Below are 13341 nucleotides of genomic sequence, written 5' to 3'. Positions count from 1 at the left end.
GAACATACATCGCCTCATTAAAAAGTTACTTACACTTAATTACTAGCCCTAACTTTCTAGCGAGTTTAATGGACAATTAATGTACAAATGCAGCAAATTCATTGGGTGGCTCTTCCTCACCACAAGTTGCTGCACAATTTACACATAACGGCAAGTGCCATTAAACTTGCTGTTATTTTGGCAAGAAATTCTGGGCCAATATAGAGGTGGAAATATCCTCAGGAATTGCCTAAGCAGATGTTTGAGGGCAACAAACTGAATCAATCTATAATGGTGGATTCTTTGGTCTAATTGCCATAAGTTGATGTGGGCTTGAGAAATGCACATCACTTTAATGGTTTGGGTTGTGCCACAAGATTGCAGGCTGCAGGTTCAGACTTGTGACTTTCCCCATAGTGAATTCCTGGTTCATTTGTTGGAAGCTTAAAGACCAAACCTTTTGTTACAAGAGATGAGAGTTGACCTGAACTCAATTGCTTTCTAACAGTCAGTTGCAGATCATAACTCTGATTTTGTTGAACCGTAGAAGTTTACAGCATGGAAGGAAGCCATTAGGTCCATAATGTTTGTGTTGGCTCTTTGCTAGAGCAACCCAAAACTAATACCGCAGAAAATAAATGTTCAGTTTCCCCTTAGAAGCATTTCTTGCTCCAACAACCCTCTGCATAAATAATTTGACACAAACTCACTCTCAGTAATAATTTTAAATTGATGACACCTCATTGTGATTTCTCAACCAGAAAAACACTCTCCCTATTGACTGTCAAAACCCTTCATAATTTTTAGAATTATATTGCCTTCTCTACATGTTTTTGGTATCAATGATGACGCAACTGCTATTTTTTTTGAAGCGGCAACACAAACCTACTCCGAAACTGTACCACCCTCATCTTGGCCTGCGCTTAACCAGTAAGAGAATAATAGTGAAGGTGCATCCATCTCGTGCACCCATATGATCCTATTCCAGAGTTTGTGAAGTCGATAGAAGTTTATGGCACAGAAGGAGGCCATTCGGCCCATCGTGTCTGCCAGCTGAAAACGAGCTATCCAGCCTAACCCCATTTTCCAGCTCTTGGTCCCTAGCCCTGTAGGCCACGGCAGTTTAAGTGCATATCTAAGTACAGTACTTTGTGATGAGGGTTTCTGCCTCTACCACCCTTTCAGATATATTAGGAATTTCTTACCAGCTGCCAATCTACCCAAGAATTGCCTTCTGCTGATCTCTGCTCCAACAATATTGCACTCCTTCAGAACTACACTCAAGTGTCAGCCTACAATATGTGCTTGTCTTGGAGTGGGGTTCAAACTTTGACTCCAAAGCCAAGAATTCAGCCCAGCAGAATCCACCTAACTCAATATCCGTTTCAGTTCCACTTTATAATGTAACTTTGGGGCACCAAGCAGCACAAATGGAAAGAAAGGGAAGGGAGAAAGACTTCCCCCCCCCCCCCCCCCCCCCCCATCTCCCTAAGAATTGAGAAATTGTGAAACTTGCAGTCTATTGAGGCTGGCGATGATGGTCTCCACGTGAAGAGTTTGTGTGACAGAGAGGAGGGTTATTACCTGTCTCCCATTCCCTCAAGATGCAACACTCCCATCCAGAAATGCTCAGATACTGAGTTTGAATTTGCCTCTCGGTCCACCTTATCAACAGTGTGGACCCACCAGAGAAGTATTGTCAGATCAGGCCACCTTTCCTGGGCTAACTGCACTTTATTCCTGTGGTGGTAGATGCACTCAATAAATTGATGCACCTCTGCCCCAGGAATGAATGCCGAGCCCATCCAGGGCACCAGGGAATCCACCATCTCGCTGGAGGTGGAGTCCGTGTCATTGTCAACAACCTCACAGACTTATGATCCTCTTCAATATCAACTTTGGCTGACCCCTCCAATTAGAATCATAGAATGATACAGCACAGAAGGAGGCCATTCGGCCCATCGTGCCTGTGCTGGCGGCTCTTTGGTAGAACTAGCCAAGTAATCCCACTCGCCTGTTCTTTCCCCATAGCCCTGTAATTTTTTTTTCCCTTCAAGTATTTATCCAATTTTCTTTTGAAAGTTACTATTGAATCTGCTTCCACCACCCTTTCAGGCAGTGTATTCCAGATCATCATAACTTTAAAAAAAAAAAAAAAATTTCCTCGTCACCTTTTGCCAATCACCTTAAATCTGTGTCCTCTGGTTACTGATCCTTCTGCCACTGCAAACAGTTTCTCCTTATTTACTCTTATCAAAACCTTTCATGATTTTGAACACCTCTCAAATCTCTTAACCTTCTCTGCTCGAAGGAGAACAACTGCTGCTTCTCCAGTCGCTCCATGTAACTGAAGTCCTTCATCCCTGGCACCATTCTAGTAAATCTCTTCTTCACCTTCTCCAGGGCAATTAGGGATGGGCAATAAATGTTGGCCTTGCCAGCGATGCCCACACCTCGTGAATGAATAAATGAAAAAAAGTTTCTCCTCATCTTCCCCTCTGGTTCTTTTGCTAATTACCGTCAAACCCTGTTGGTTGGTACATTTCATTGAATCAGAGTCCCTATCCGTAGCTGGTATCTTTCTGCCAGAATCCTGCACTTTAGCAGCATGTAGAGGGACTATAGCCAATTTCTGAGCCTATGTCTACCCAGGGGTGTTGGGAGCCTGCACACCACTAAGATTTTTATTTTTTGGCCATTGCTTTTTAACCAAGGGACGTTCCTGCCCCCCTCCAGAGTAGAGGGTGTGACTGTCCCTGTCTTTGATACTGGCAGTGGTGATGGAGAGCTCACAGTGGAGGTGGCAAAAGCCAGGGCAGCGCTCTTTTTGTGGCTGTATCATCTTCCATAATGGAGCGGCAGTAGTGGAAATGGGAGGAACAGCAGCCCAAGCCACTTTTGATGTTTTAGCAGCCTGTACAATGGCCCAATTTTTCTGGATGTGCTCTTTCTGCCTATTTGTTTCTCTCACCACATCTCTTGCCCCTCCTTTCTGCAGCCTCTACATCTCATGAATCTCTTCTCCCCTCCCTGCCACAGTACCATGCTTTTGCTGCTAGCACGTACTGGAATGTAGGATGACCACATTCAGCATTAGCTGAACTTTACCAGTAACAAAATATGCCTCACTGTTCCAGCTGTGGAGCCACTTGGCTTGTCCTGGTGCAGACAGTATATTGCATGCACCTGTGCCACTGGACAGCCCGACTGAGAACACCCAGCTTGAGGGAGAAAGGTGGTAATAGTCTCGGGTCTGAGGACTTTATATAATGTGAAAGTAGAACATAGAAACATAGAAGATAGGAGCAGGAGTAGGTCATTCAGCCCCTCGAGCCTGCTCTGCCATTCAATGAGATCATGGCTGATCATCCAAACTCAGTACCCTGTCCCCGCCTTCTCCCTTGATCCCTTTAGCCCTAAGAAATATATCTAACTCCAGCTTGAATATATTCAATGAATTGGCCTCAACTGCCTTCTGTGGTAGAGAATTCCACAGGTTCACCACTCTCTGGGTGAAGAAATTCCTCCTCATCTCTGTCCTAAATGGCTTACCCCTTATCCTTAGACTGTGACCCCTGGTTCTGGACTCCCCCGCTATTGGGAACATCCTGCATCTAGTCTGTCTAGTCCTGTTAGAATTTTATAAGTTTCAATGAGATCCCCTCTCATTCTTCTAAACTCCAGCGAGTATAAGCCCAATCGACCCAATCTCTCTTCATACGTAATTCCTACCATCCCAGGTATCCATCTGGTGAATCTTTGCTGCACTCCCTCTATGGCAAGAACATCCTTCCTCAGATAAGGCAACCAAAACTGCACACAATACTCAGGGTGTGGTCTCATCAAGGCCCTGTACAACCTCAGCAAGACATCCTTGTTCCTGTACTCAAACCCTCTCGCTACGAAGGCCAACATACCATTTACCGCCTGCTGCACCTGCATGCTTACCTTCAGCGACTGGTGCACAAGGACACCCAGGTCTCGTTGCACTTCCCCTTCTCCCAATCTGTTGCCGTTCAGATAATCTGCCTTCCTGTTTTTGCCACCAAAGTGGATAACCTCGCATTTATCCACATTGTACTGCATCTGCCCAATCACCCAACCTGCCCAAATCATCCTGGAGTTTCTCGGCATCCTCCTCACAGCACACACGCCCACCCAGCTTTGTGTCATCTGCAAACTTGGAGATATTACATCTAGTTCCCTTGTCTAGATCATTAATATATATTGTGAATAGCTAGGGTCCTAGGACCGATCCCTGCGGTACCCCACCAGTCACTGCCTGCCACTCGGAAAAAGACCCGTTTATTCCAACTCTTTGCTTCCTGTCTGCCAACCAGTTCTCTATCCAAGTCAGTACCTTGCCCCCAATCTCATGTGCCTTAACTTTACACGCTAATCTCTTATGCGGAACCTTATCGAAAGTCTTCTGAAAGTCCAAATACACCACACCCACTGGTTCTCCCTTATCTATTCTACCAGTTACATCCTCAAAAAATTCCAGTAGATTAGTCAAGCACGATTTATCTTTTGTAAATCCATGTTGACTTTGTCCTATCCTGTCACTGTTTTCCAAGTGCTCTGCTATTACATCTTTTATAATGGACTCTAGCATATTCCCCACTACCAATGTCAGGTTTACCGGTTTATAATTCCCCGTTTTCTCTCTACCACCTTTTTTGAACAGTGGAGTAACATTAGCTACACTCCAATCCATGGGAACTGTTCCAGAGTCTATAGAATTTTGGAAGATGACCAGCAATGCATCTACTATTTCTAGGGCCACTTCCTTAAGTATCCTAGGATGTAGATTATCAGGCCCTGGGGATTTATCAGCCTTCAATCCTGTCAATTTCCCTAACACCATTTCCCTACAAATACTGATTTCATTCAGTTCCTCCCTCTCATTAGACCCTACGTTCCCCGACATCTCTGGGAGGTTATTTGTGTCCTCCTTTGTGAAGACAGAACCAAAGTATGTATTTAATTGGTCTGCCATTTCTTTGTTCCCCACTATAAATTCCCCTGATTCTGACTGCAAGGGACCTACACTTGACCACCAATCTTTTTCTCTTTATATATCTACAAAAGCTTTTACAGTCAGTTTTTATGTTCCCTGCAAGCTTACTCTCATACTTTATTTTCCCCCTCTTAATTAATCCCTTTGTCCTCCGTTGCTGAATCCTAAACTGCTCCTAATCCTCAGGTTTACTGCTTTTTCTGGCCAATTTATATGTCCTCTCCTTGGATCTTATGCTATCCCTAATTTCCCTTGTTAGCCACAGTTGAGTCACCTTTTTTGTTTCACTTTTTATGCCAAACAGGGATGAACAAATTCTGTAGTTCATCCATGCGATCTTTGAATGTTTGCCATTGCCTATCCACCGTCAACCCTTTAAGTAACATTCCCCAATCAATCCTACCCAACTCGTGCCTCATACCATTGTAGTTTCCTTTATTTAAATTCAGGACCCTAGTCTCTGAGTCAACTACTTCACTCTCCATCTTAATGAAGAATTCTATCATATTATGATTGCTCCACCCCAAGAGGCCTCACACAACAAGATTGCTAATTAAACCTTTCTCATTACATAATACCCAGTCTAAGATGGCCTGGCCTCTAGTTGGTTCCTCGACATATTAGTCCAGGAAACCATCCCGTATACACTCCAGGAATTCCTCCTCCACAGTATTGTTACTAATTTGGTTGGCCCAATCTATATGTAGATTAAAGTCACCCATGATAACTGCTGTGCCCTTATTGCACGCATCTCTAATTTCCCATTTAATGCTGTCCCCAACCTCCGCATTACTGTTTGGGCGTCTGTATACCACTCCCACTAATGTTTTCTGCCCCTTGGTATTTCTCAGTTCTACCCATACAGATTCCACATCATCAGAGCTAATATCCTTCCTTACAATTGTGTTAATCCCCTCTTTAACCAGCAATGCTACCCCACCTCCTTTTCCTTTTTGCCTGTCTTTCCTGAATATTGAATACCCCTGGATGTTGAGTTCTCAGCCTTGGTCACCCTGGAGCCATGTTTCCGTAATCCCAATCATATCTTGTCCGTTTACCTCTATTTGCGCAGCTAATTCATCCACCTTATTACGAATATTCTTCGCATTAAGACACAAAGCCTTCAGGCTTGTTTTTTTAACACTCTTAGACCTTTTAGAATTATTATTTACTGTGGCCATGTTTGATTTAAACCCTTGATTTCTCTGACTGCCACCTTTGCTTTTCTCCTTCCTGTCTTTTGCTTCTATCTTTGTTTCCCTTTCCTCTGCCTCCCTGCTCAGGTTCGCAACCCCCTGCCATTTTAGTTTAAACCGTCCCCCAGAGCACTAGCAAACACTTCCCCTAGGACATCGGTCCTGGTCCTGCCCAAGTGCAAACCGTCCAGTTTGTACTGGTCCCACCTCCCCCAGAACCGGTTCCAATGTCCTAGGAATTTGAATCCCTCCCCCTTGCACCATTCCTCTAGCCACGTATTCATCTGAAATATCCTTCTATTTCTACTCCGACTAGCACTTGGCACTGGTAGCAATCCTGAGATTACTACCTTTGAGGTCCTATGCAGAGCTGGTTACCTACATCTGTCATGGTGACGCTTTAATACGTGCTATGCATGTGGTTTCCCCTCGAGCAATCAATATGGATTGCCCCAGAAAACAGTTCCAGCGTATTTTAACTTTGTGCCTCATTAGAATCTCAAGTGGGTTGCCCACCCGATTTGCAGCCCAGCCAGGAAACTCACCCACTTCCTGAGTGCAATTTCCTAGCGGGTCAGCCAGAGGCCTATTTAAAGCGGTAATCACCTCTTAAAGTGAGGTTATATTTGACTGTCGGATAAATTTTGGGAAAGTGTCAGAGATGTTGAGGAAACAAGCCCGCAGGGGGTCTCAAGCCTCTCTGGAGGTTCTGCTGGAAGAGGATGGAAGTTATCTTTCCAACCGGTGGCAGGAGGATCCCAAAACACCTCGTCCACCAGGCATGGAGAGACATTGCACAGGATCATCACCACAGGAACTGGATGCAGTGTATTAACCACTTCAATTACCTCAAATGAGTAGCAAGGGTGAGTACAACTCTTTATTTCTCCGTCTCTCACAACAACAAATGGCACCAGTCCTTTCCCCCGTCCCCCACCACTCTCAACAATTCACTTCCTTCCATCATATCCTTCACCACTCAGCACAAGGCCACATTGTACCATATATTAGCAAGGGACATAGACTTGAAGCTTGGTTAACAGACAGAAAACAGAGAGTAGGAATAAATGGGTCATTTTTGGGTTGGCAGGCTGTTACTAATGGGGTACCACAAGGAACAGTGCTTGGGCCTCAGCTATTTACAATCTATATTAATGACTTGGATGAGGGGACCTGTAATGTATCCAAGTTTGCTGATGATACAAAGCTAGGTAGGAAAGTAAGTTGTGAGGAGGATGCAAAGAGGCTGCAGAGGGATAGAGACAGCTCAGTGAGTGGGCAAAAACGTGGCAGATGGAGTGTAATGTGAGGAAATATGAAGTAATCCACTTTGGTAGGAAAATTAGAAAAGCAGAATATTTTTTAAAAGGTGAGAGACTGGGAAACGTTGGTGTTCAGAGGGACCTGGGTGTGCTTGTACACGACTTACAGCAAGTTAACATGCAGGTACAGCAAGCAATTAGGAAGGCACATGATATGTTGGCCTTTATTACAAAAGGATTGGAGCATAAGAGTAAAGAAGTCTACTGTAATTATATAGGGCCTTGCTGAGGCCACACCTGGAATACTGTGTACAGTTTTGGTTTCCTTACCTAAGGAAGGTTCACTAGACTGATTCCTGGGATGAGGGGATTGTTGTATGAGGAGAGATTGAGTAGACTCGGCCTATATTTCCTGGATTTAGAAGAATGAGAGATGATCTCATTGAAACATATAAAATTCTTAGGGGGCTTGACAGGGTAGATGCAGGGAGGATGTTTTCCCTGGCTTTGATCCAAGATGGCTCCTGGGCTGGCTGCTCTTCTCTTCAACTCTATCCGTGGTCATCCGTGGTCATCCATTGTCATCCTTTGCCCTTTCTTCCCCCAATCTCCTTTCTTCCATTGTTTAAGATACCCTGGCAGTGAAGGCATTCAAACTACAAGTTTAAAGCTACCCCTACAGAGCCCACTGCCCATCCCCTGACCCTGTGTGCCTTTGTTCTCACTGAGCTCCTTCAACTGCTGAAACTTCACTTCCATCACCTGGATTCCTCTGTCAACAGGACGACGCTGCTCTACTGACTACACTGTTTGACTCAGCTGCTGTGACTCTGCTCTGCTATTCAGTCGCTTCAAGTTTAAAGCTGCTGAATTCTTTTCTCAAGTTGGTTTCCGATCTCCTGGACTTCTCTGACCATCTAGACTACGTTTTTTGCTTTGAACTACACTGGATTACACCACTATGCTTCTGCACTGGATTACACTGTAAGACTTGCCTGCTGTGTCTCTAACTCTGCTGCTGAAAGATTTAAAAAATAACTTAAACTGCGGCTGTGTCTCTGCTGAATTGTTTCTACTGATTTTTCAGCTTTGTTGGCTTCTGGCTAGCAGCTGCTGTTTCACTTGCTGTCCGGTGACTCGTTCTACTGGTTTTTCAGCTTTGCTGGTCGCTGGCTTGTGGTTTTACATTTTCTCTGCTGCTTTTATCTACCGTGACCTCCAACTTGCGTCAATTTTGCCATCTTCTTTCTGCGCCACTACCGGCTCTCACTCCTACAGCAACAACCTCCATCCTTGAACTCTCTAACCTCCAAATAGCTTCTGCACTTCACTCCACCCGTCTCTGAACTTGGACAGTGCTTCATCGATGCTCCGGGCCGGCCCCATCCTGCTCACGTCAGCTTTGTCCCTCTATGGGACCTCTGACTTTGACGCTGGTCTCCCTACTATTGTCTCCAATCTATTCCCTGCTACCAGGAAATATGTATCACATTAATGTAACCTGAGCTTTTCCCTGTGTCCATTTGCGTGTGCACTTTGGCTGCCCATCCAAACCCGAGCCGTTCATTTCTTTTTCCACTTTTTTCTCCCTCTTTTTCCTTTTCTCTCTATCCCTTCCTGACCGTGCTCCCCTGTTGTCGTGCCTCCTTTCATCTCTCCTCTCTGGGATACTCTGCCCTCCCAAATCCCTACCTCAATCCTTCATTACTCTTCGACCTTCCTACTCTCCAGCCGCCGTCCCAGGTTTGACTCCCTCTTAGATAAGCAATTCGCCGCCAGATCTGGCTGGCCCACATAAAGCATTATTTGGTCCTGCTCTCTGCCAAAATTGCTCACTATTCCAGAATCATTCTGGAATGCAAAGATAACCCCCGGCTTCAATTCTCCATTGCTAACCATCTTCTTAAACCTCTCTCCCCTGTCTCCTCCACCCTCACCTCTGACAACAAGTGAGGAGTTCATGGAATTCTTTGTCTCTAAGATTGAGACCATCCGTTCAGCTGCCTCTGCCACTTCCTTTCCTTCCCCTAGCCCACCGGGCCAGACTTCCTCTGAGGTTCCCCCCTGCCCGAGCCCTGAACTCGCATCTTTCTCCAGTTTCTCTTCGATTCTCCCTCATGACCTCTCCGCGCTCATCTTGTCCATAGACCCACTTCCTGCTCCCTCGACCCTATTCCTACCAAACTGCTGACCACCCAACTTACTTTTCTGGCTCCCATGTTAACTGACATTGTTAACAGTTCTCTCTCCTCAGGTACTGTACCCCTCCCTCAAATCTGCCGTCATCACCCCTCCCCTCAAAAACAACCTTTGACTCCTCCGTCCTTGCAAACTACCGCCCCATCTCCAACCTCCCTTTCCTCTCAAGTCCTTGAACGTGTTGTTGCCTCCCAAATCCGTGCCCATCTTTGCCACAGCTCCATGCTTGAATCTCTCCAATCGGGTTTCCGCCCTTGTCACAGTACCTAAATGGCTCTCATCAAATTTACAAATGACATCCTTTGTGACTGTGACAAAGGTTAACTATTCCTCCTTGTCCTTCTTGACTTGTCTGCAGCCTTTGACACGGTTGACCACTCCATCTTTCTCCAATGCCTCTCCACCATTGTCCGGCTGGGTGGGACTGCACTCGCCTGGTTCCATTCTTGTTTATCTATTCTCTTCCCAATCCCACATTGTTACCTCTGGTGTCCCCCAAGGATCTATCCTTGGCCCCCTCCTATTTCTCACCTACATGCTACCCCTTGGCAACATCATCCAAAAATATAGTGTCAGTTTCCACATGTACGCTGATGACACCCAGCTCTACCTCACCACCACTTCTCTCGACCCCTCCACAGTCTCTAAATTGTCAGACTGTTTATCCAACATCCAATTCTGGATGAGCAGAAATTTTCTCCAATTAAATATTGGGAAGACCCATTGTTTTCGGTCCATGCCACAAACTGTTCCCTAGCTACTGACTCTATCCCTCTCCCTAACATTTGTCTGAGGCTGAACCACACTTCACAACTTTGGTGTCATATTTGATCCTGAAATGAGCTTCCGACCACATATCCGCAGCATAACTAAGACCGCCTATTTCCACCTCTGTAACTTCACCCGTCTCCACTCTTGCCTCAGCTCATCCACTGCTGAAACCCTCATCCATGCCTTTGTTACCTCTAGACTTGACTATTCCAATGCATTCTTGGCTGGCCGCCCACATTCTACCCTACGTAAACTTGAGGTCATCCAAAACTCAGCTGCCCGTGTCCTAACTCTCACAATGTCCCGTTCACCCATCACCCCTGTGCTCGCTGACCTACATTGGCTCCCAGTTAAGCAATGCCTCGGTTTCAAAATTCTCATCCTTGTTTTCAAATCCCTCCATGGTCTCGCCCCCCCCCCCATCTCTGTAATCTCCTTCAGCCCCACAAACCTCTGAGATATCTGTGCTCCTCTAATTCTGCCCTCTTGAGCATCCCTGATTATAATCGCTCAACTATTGGTGGCCGTGTCTTCTGTTGCTTAGGCCCTAAGCTCAGGAATTCCCTGCCTATGCCTCCCTGCCTCTCTACCTCTCTTTCCTCCTTTAAGATGCTCCTTAAAACCTACCTCTTTGACCAAGCTTTTGGCCATCTGCCCTAATTTCACCTTGTGGTTTGGTGTCAAATTTTTTGTCTTATAATTCTCCTATGAAGCACCCTGGGAAGTTTTACTACATTAAAGGTGTTATATAAATACAAGTTGGTGTTGTTCTGGCTAGGGAGCCTAGAATTAGGGGCCACAGACTCAGAATAATGGGTCAGCCATTTAAAACTGAGATGAGGAAAAAAAAATTCATTCAAAGGGTTGTGAACCTTTGGAATTCTCTACCTCAGAGGGCTGTGGATGCTCAGTCATTGAGTGTATTCAAGACAGAGAGTGATAGACTTTTGGATACTAATGGAATCTAGGGATATGGGGATAGGGCGGGAAGGTGGAGTTGAGGTAGATGATCAGCCTCTTGCTTCTTCTCCCTGTCACCATCTGCACAACAAACAGCAGCCCAACACATCTGCACTGTTCTTTGTAGGAGACACTCATCAATTCTCTCTCTCTCTAAGACAAGACAGTGGGTAACACCTAGTGGAGGAGTTAGATCGCAAAGGACAGCAAAGGACCTCCTCGTGAAGGCCCCACCATCACAGAAACCCGTCTTCAGCCAATTTGATTCACTCTACGTGATACCGAGAAACGGCTGAGCGCACTGGATACAGCAAAGGCTCTGGGCCTTGACAACATCCCAGCTGTAGTGCTGAAGACATGTGCTCCAGAACTAGCCGCGCCTCTAGCCAAGCTGCTCCAGTACAGCTATAACACTGGCATCTACCCGACAAAGTGGAAAATTGCCCAGGTATGTCCGGTCCACAAAAAGCAGGACAAATTCAATCCAGCCAATTACCACCCCATCAGCCTACTCTCAATTATCAGCAAAGTGATGGAAGGTGTCATCGACAGTGCTATCAAGCGGCACTTACACACCAATAACCTGCTCACTGATGCCTAGTTTGAGTTCCGCCAAGACCACTCAGCTCCCGACCTCATTACAGCCTTGGTCCAAACATGGACAAAAGAGCTAAATTCCAGAGGTGAGGTGAGAGTGACTGCCCTTGACATCAAGGCAGCATTTGACTGAATGTGGCATCAAACAACCCTAGTAAAACTGAAGTCAATGGGAATCAAGGCCAAACTCTTCACTGGCCGCAGTCATACCTAGCACAAAGGAAGATGGTTGTGGTTGTTGAAGGTCTCAGCCCCAGGACATCGCTGCAGGAGTTCCTCACGCCAGTGTCCTAGGCCCAACCATCTTCAGCTGCTTCATCAATGACCTTCCCTCCATCATAAGGTCAGAAGTGGAGATGTTTGCTGATTATTGCACAGTGTTCAGTTCCATTTGCAACTCCTCAGATAATGAAGCAGTCCATGCCCGCATGTAGCAAGACCTGGATGACATTCAGGCTTGGGCTGATAAGTGGCAGGTAACATTCGTGCCACACAACTGCCAGGCAATGACCATCTCCAACAAGAGAGAGTCTAACCACCTCCCCATGACATTCAACAGCATTAGCATCGTTGAATCCCCACCATCAACATCCTGGGGGTCACCATTGGCCAGCAACTTAACTGGACCAGCCACTTAAGTGCTGTGGCTGCAAGAGCAGGTCAGAGGCTGGGTATTCTGCAGCGAGTGGCTCACCTCCTGACTCCCCAAAGCCTTTCCACCATCTACAAGGCACAAGTCAGGAGTGTGATGTAATACTCCCAACTTGCCTGGATGAGTGCAGCTCCAACAACACTCAAGAAGCTCGACACCATCCAGGACAAAGCAGCCCACTTGATTGGCACCTCATCCACCACCTTAAACATTCAGTCCCTCCACCACTGGCGTACTGTGGCTGCAGTGTATACCATCTACAAGATGCACTGCAACAACTCACCAAGGCTTCTTCGACAGCACCTCCCAAACCCACGACCTCTTCCACCTAGAAGGACAAGGGCAGCAGGCGCATGGGAACACCACCACCTCCAAGTTCCCCTCCAAGTCACACACCATCCTGACTTAGAAGTATATCGCCGATCCTTCATCGTCGCTGGGTCAAAATCCTGGAACTCCCTCCCTAACAGCACTGTGGGAGTACTTCACCACACGGACTGCTGCGGTTCATTAAGGCGGCTCACCACCACCTTCTCCAGGGCAATTAGGGATGGGCAATAAATGCTGGCCTTGCCAGCGACGCCCACATCCCATGAACCAATAAAAAAAAGATTAACTTTTCTTTTGTGTATATGTGTTTTCACCCCTTCCCTTTACCTCGCCCTGTTCTTTCTTATAAACTGTTCATCTGTAATATTTTCTGCT

The sequence above is a fragment of the Somniosus microcephalus genome, chromosome 9 (genome assembly GCF_052327205.1).
Source record: "Somniosus microcephalus isolate GS21.2 chromosome 9, FLI_Smic_1.0, whole genome shotgun sequence".
Lineage (NCBI taxonomy): Eukaryota > Metazoa > Chordata > Chondrichthyes > Squaliformes > Somniosidae > Somniosus > Somniosus microcephalus.
This window is presented reverse-complemented; position numbering follows the sequence as displayed.